Below are 6,546 nucleotides of genomic sequence, written 5' to 3' on the forward strand. Positions count from 1 at the left end.
TCAAACACGCGAGTGGGCAGCCATGCATTTCAGCAGCTCGAGATGCTGACAGCCAGCTTTTAACTGCACACACGTGCATGTGCACACACGCACACACACACTCTCTCTCTCTCTCTCTCTCTCTCTCTCTCTCTCTCACAGATGCAAGCACATCTAGTCTTTCTCTCTTTGAAATCAACATCTCCCTTAGATGTGGACAGACATCTATTCAGCAAGAACAGGAGTCAAACAAAGACTGAAGACTTAACATTGAATTTAAAGCAGCATTATTTAGCCTTGTTTCATTAAAATGTGACAAAAGCTTAACAATCATATTGATGTTTCACTGACCTGTATTAGGGAGAATACTGTCTCTATCATTGCTACTCCAGACTATCTGCATGATATGATACATTTTAAAGAGAACAATTGCGAGAACTACTTAACTTCAGTCATATTCATGTAAAAAAAAAACTGCAATATTACTGTCTCAGTACATTTGCTTATTTTACTCTTAGTGACAGATGTGTTTCGTTCAGCTTGCTGAGAAATGCATTTGATAAGCATATCCTGCTTGAAGGTAAACTTATCAAAGCACAAATTCCTCTTCTGGCTGTACAGTAAGCCCTACAGAATTTAAAAGATATTGTTAATGTCTACGTTCCTAGATTTTATTTTTTTGGTACACTCAGTCAACCAAAAAATAACATCCCTGTTTTCTCTATCTGTATGTAAAAAATTCCAGCTGTAAGGAAACTTCCAGGGACTGCAACTCAACATGCTTCTTTAACTTTAAGTAAGAGTTCTGTATCTGCATATAACTTAGTCATGTAAAAAAAAGTGTCAGATCTGTTTCGGTCAGCTTGCCCAAAATTCATGTGAAAAAAATGTAATTCTTAAAGGGTGGCTTACAGCACAAATTCTATTTTCTGACTGTAGGGGAGCCCAGGAGCAGTTAATGCATATTCTCTTATAATTCTGCTATAATGTGAAGTTTCACAATAGATTATTTTGCACAGTCACCCAATAAAGTCAGTAAATCACAGAAAACCCCAAATCTCTCAGTTTCACAGCTGTGATTTTTATTGTATGTTAATCGTAATTGCTTTGCCATATAAACGTAAAAGCAGTAGAGTATCATCTCAGTCACAGTGAGTGTCAGGCCGGTGTCCGGGCTTTCAGAGGGAGCTCCAGGGGGTCGCCATCACTTGCATGGTGTGAGCATAAATATTAGCAGGATCTCTGCCTTCTCTGTGGGTGATGGGAGCAGACAGATGGAGTCCATTAGAACAGGAGCTGCTCTATGGACTGTGGGATAGCTTACCCAGCCTCTAAACACACTGCTTCTTAACACATGCATCATGAAATGTACATAAACCAATCAAAGGCATTGTGCCTTATCACCCACATTAGTTCGTATACAGACGCCGACCATATAGATATAGCTGAAGGGTGAGAGCATGGTCTCATGACAAATTACAGTCAACAGAGCTTCCTCATGCTTCATGAGAAGCATACATGATCTAAACTACTCTTGCTCTCTCTCTCTCTTTCTCTCTCTCTCTCTCTCTCTCTCTCTCTCTGTTCTTTATCTCCATCGCTTCATCAGTCTCCAATACTGTCACATGATGGTGTCCAATCAATGGTGCATTACAGGAGAAAAACATATATGACCACTTTATGCCCCACTCCCTTCTCAACCCCCCCCCCCTCCATCCCCCAACTTATCTCTTTCCCCATCTCTACTGTCTCGTGATACGTTAAAATCAATGAGGCCATCCCAAAGGAAAGCATATATGGCCAATTTCCTCTTCCCCTCCTCCACCCTCCACTCCACTCTGCTATCGTTTTCTTTCTCCCTCCGTCTCTCAGTCAAACTCCAGTAGTGGCAGCTAATCACATCCCCGCTGTGCTGAGGCAGTGGAGGCACGAGCACACAGGCAGGCAGTCCTGTAGGGTGGGGCCGCTGCCAGCCTGCAGCTTTGGCAGAGGAACGAAGCTTTCGCTTCTTCCTTACACACCTCTGTGACGGAGGACACACACATATACACACACTCACAGACTGTCTATAAATGTCACAGTGTAGAAATATTCAGACACCCAGATGCACTATATGTGTCATATAATAAAATCAATACATCATTCTATTCATATACTGGTATTCATAAGCTGTATGTGATGCTAATGATGCTTAAGATGCGTTTTATTCTAAAATTCTAATTAAAGTAGTGCACATAAACTGTAACATACATTATTTTATAAATGGTGTTAAAGCCCCATTGACACACACATATAATACAAGATAATTATGAATTACTCCCTGCACAGATAGTGCTGAAATTTCTATAGTATAATAAAGCTCACTCCTGACAACGTATTCTTATACACTGAAAAAAAAGACTAATCAAACCTTTTGTATACATTTGCATTTCAAAAGGCCTGACCTGATTAAAGCTTGTGAATGATTTCCATGTGGAACTCTGTATCTCATTCATCCACACTGACTCTGTACAATACATATACACATATGTGTCCCAAATAGATCACACCTCTAATTTCTTTAAAAAAATTCTCTGTATAATAGTATACATGTTGCTGTCTATAAATGTACTGCATCAGTTCCATCCATATACAAGCATTTGAAAATTTGTATGGAATGCTAATGATGCTAATGACTTTAATTCCAATAGGCACTAAAATAGAACGCATAAACTGTAGTAAAAGCCCCATTGACACACACCAAAAATTCACATATACTGGCAGATTCAATTCAGATCATCATGAATTAGTCATTGCATATACGGTGCTATAGACAGTGATATTTGTATAGTAGTATTACATATAGTTTTTCATTGAAAAACTATATGTAATACTACTATACAAATATCACTGTCTATAAATTTATAGACACATAAAAAACAATACATTCTATCCATATACTGGCATTTAGAATTCGTCTGTAATGCCAATGATGCTAATAATTTTAATTCTGAAAGGCATTAAGGTAGTTAATTACATAAATTGTATAATATTCAAACCTTTTTTCTAAAGTTACTGGCCTGATTAATGCAGTTGTGTCATTTCTATGTGGAACTCTACAACTCTATCTTTCATTCTTAGTAAGATCCAAAAAGAAACAACAAATGTGTTTCATTTTGTACAAATTGTGAACAATCCGCTCATTTCTTTCATATAGATGGACAGGAAAAAAATCTACATACCAGTACTATATAAATGTGCTATAATATACAGGCATTCAGAATTTGTATGTGATGCAAATGAAGGATTAAACAAATTACACATAATAAAAGCCCCACTGACATAATATAAATCACATATAATGGCAGAAATAATGAATTAGTTATTGCATGAATGCTTAGTTTTAGTGCTGAAATTTCTTCTATACGGTAAAACTCATCCCTGACAACTTATTCCACTGGAAAATTGATTAATTTAAGCCCATTGTATATATTGACTACCCAAAAGACCCGATAAATGATCACGTTTTAATGAGGAACTATATATTATTCATCCTTACTGAGATTCAACATGAAATACACGTAATGTCCTAATTTGATCAAACCTTGAACTCTTATATATATGGATTCAGGAGAAGGAAATCATATGTAATAATAATACTATATAAATGTCACTGTCTATAAATGTACTGACACACAGATGTGCTATGTATTTGCTACAATAAAATCAATATATCTGTTCTATCCATATACAGGCATTTAGAATTTGCATGTGATAAGATAATGCTATATTAATGCAGATGATGCTATATTAATCATTGCATGTGTAGTGCAGGAATCTTATCCCCAGAAATTGTTTGTACACATTTTGCAAAATTGACTGATTTTAATTCTTTCTAGACATGCACATTCCAAAAGGCATGATTGGTACATGAGTAATTTTCATGTGGAACCATTCGTACATAGTGAGGTGCAACAAGAAAAACTCACAAATACATGCCAGTTTGTTCAAGCCTCCAATAATCCATTAATTTATCTCGTATTAAATGCATGCATGGGTAAAAAAGCTGTATATTACTACACTAGAGGTACACTAAAACTCAAACACACATACACACCCTCCCACACACAGTGTGTGTGTCTGCAGTGAGGGTGGCAGTCAGGCGTGCAGATGCAGTTGCTTTGTTGGGGGCAGGGAGCACAACCATCCTCACTCCACAGCTATTTACTGAAGGCTACATTAATACAAACACACAGGCACATATACGTTCACCAACACCCACAACAGCCTGCTACTGCACACATTAGCATACACGCCGCATTCGCACACACACACTCTCACATACACACAGACAATGTACACATGCATTGATGAGCATAATCAGAGACAGACCATGAGTACATAAATACAAATCAGACCAACAGAATGCTTTGTTTTCCCTTCCCCACGCAGACGGTAGAGGACAAAAGACAGGAAAATGTGTCCGCAGTAGCATAGCCTGCATACACACGCACACAAACACAGCGAGTTACCCTCCCACGCGTACCTGTCAATCAAATCTTCTATCAATATGAGACCCGATGGACGATGCTTTTTGCACCCTAGGGATTGATGTCAATCAAACAGCCTGATCTCTCAGATCAGATCATTGTTACCTTAACTGCCCTGGGTGTTGCAAAAGTGACAATAGTACTGAATATATATATATATATATATATATATATATATATATATATATATATATATATATATATATACACACACTGTATGCCATTGTACAGCCATTGTATATATAATTCACATATAATAGGAAATAAAAACTAATTAATCAGTGTAGTGTAGCTTCTTATACAGTGAACAGATATACTAATCACACCCAACCTTTTGTATATAGTTACTTCAGAAAACAGACCTTATTAATGCATGTGTGTAATTTCTATGTGAAATATCTGCCCAATAGAATTGAAATATTGGATACATACAGTTGATACATTTAATTAATATTTTGACATTTGCATCACTAAATTTTGGTTAAATCCTGGTGAAAAATCGTTTATATTAATTAGATATTTAGAGTGGATAATTAATATGATTAAATGTTGTATAGTTAAATTCTGGTTAAATCTGGTGAAACTCTCCAGAAATATACCACCCAAGTCAATATCATGCGGCTCTAATATATGTACTGAAATTTTTATAAATATGCCATTACACATGCATTACATCTGTGTTACACACTACTTACTTTTATGTGTAGCTCATTAAATAATGCCCATATCAATCAAAATTGTGATTCATTTATTGTTCCAGGTAACCTTTATCTTCCTTCAGAGTAGTACTGCAATCCCACACTTCCTTCTGGGTGTATCTATATTTTTGATGATGAGTGTATATATACACTGTTGGAGAAATAAAGCTGCAGGAGCTGTACGTAACTCCCCAATGCATGCAGTGTGAAATGTAAAACCCTTTGCTCTGTTCAAATTATATTAACTTTCAGTCGAAGAGCTACTATTTTTTGCAGTGCTGGTGGTTGTGTTTTTCTCTGTGAACACCTCTCTTATTGATTTAGTGACAGCTCCAGACGTTTGATGGGTGGTGGAGACTGCAAATGGCATTATTCATAGATCGCCACATACATTAAGGAAAACAGAGCATGTGTGAAGCAGTGTGTAGATAGCATTGCATAGATAGCATAGCTAAGTGCCTGCTGTGCGTTCATATGGCCTTGAGGCTTGAGGCTTAGCGCTTTGGTTATCATTCCGTAGAATCGGATACCAGTACAGTTTCATTTAGAAACGGAATAGACACCATTCTAAACCTGTATTAGCATGCAATTATCTGTTATTATTATTATTATCAGTGTCAATGCCGTACTGAATGTGTGTCTATGTGGTGAGTAATAAGGACTGTTGTCTATTATGTACATGGAAGAGCTGGGCCTGGACGAACTAGGCATGCCACTAGACAAAAAGCCTCGTCATTGCTGGCGTGGCTTGTCTACCTCAGACATTCTTCCTCATTTAAGTGCAACTAAATCCATTTATTGTTCATTGGCTGAGGTGAAGTTGGGGGGTTTAGGGAAAACCACCGTAATAGGAGCATTATAAGCACGCTCAAAAAGCATAGTGGCGGGGAGGACTAAAAGGATTGTACAATAGAACTGTATCTCTTTGCTCAATTTTAAGCGTCGTCTGTAAATGTGTGTGACTGTATTGCACGCGCTTGCCAAATCCGCCAGCCCACACACACACACTCCACACACACAGACAGCTTACACACCCAGCGTGCCGAAAGCGTGCGCCGCGGATGTACAGTACGATGATGGCGTTGTGCTCATTGTAGCATGCCCCCTATGACTAATACTAATCCTTACATCTTAGGCAAATAATGTTGGCTGAAACAATCTCCAGCGTGAAGGCATCCCCCTCTCTTCTTTTCCTCCTTCTTCTTCTTCTTCTTTTTCTTTTTTTTCTACCTCTCCTTCCTTGAATTTTAATGAAGGCGAAGTGGGAGCTCCAATCAGCACGCAGGAAGTGGAAGAGACCACTCACGCCGCAGACAGAGGGATGCAGCGAAGGTATAGCC

The sequence above is a fragment of the Astyanax mexicanus genome, chromosome 6 (assembly GCF_023375975.1).
Source record: "Astyanax mexicanus isolate ESR-SI-001 chromosome 6, AstMex3_surface, whole genome shotgun sequence".
Taxonomy (NCBI): Eukaryota; Metazoa; Chordata; class Actinopteri; order Characiformes; family Acestrorhamphidae; genus Astyanax; species Astyanax mexicanus.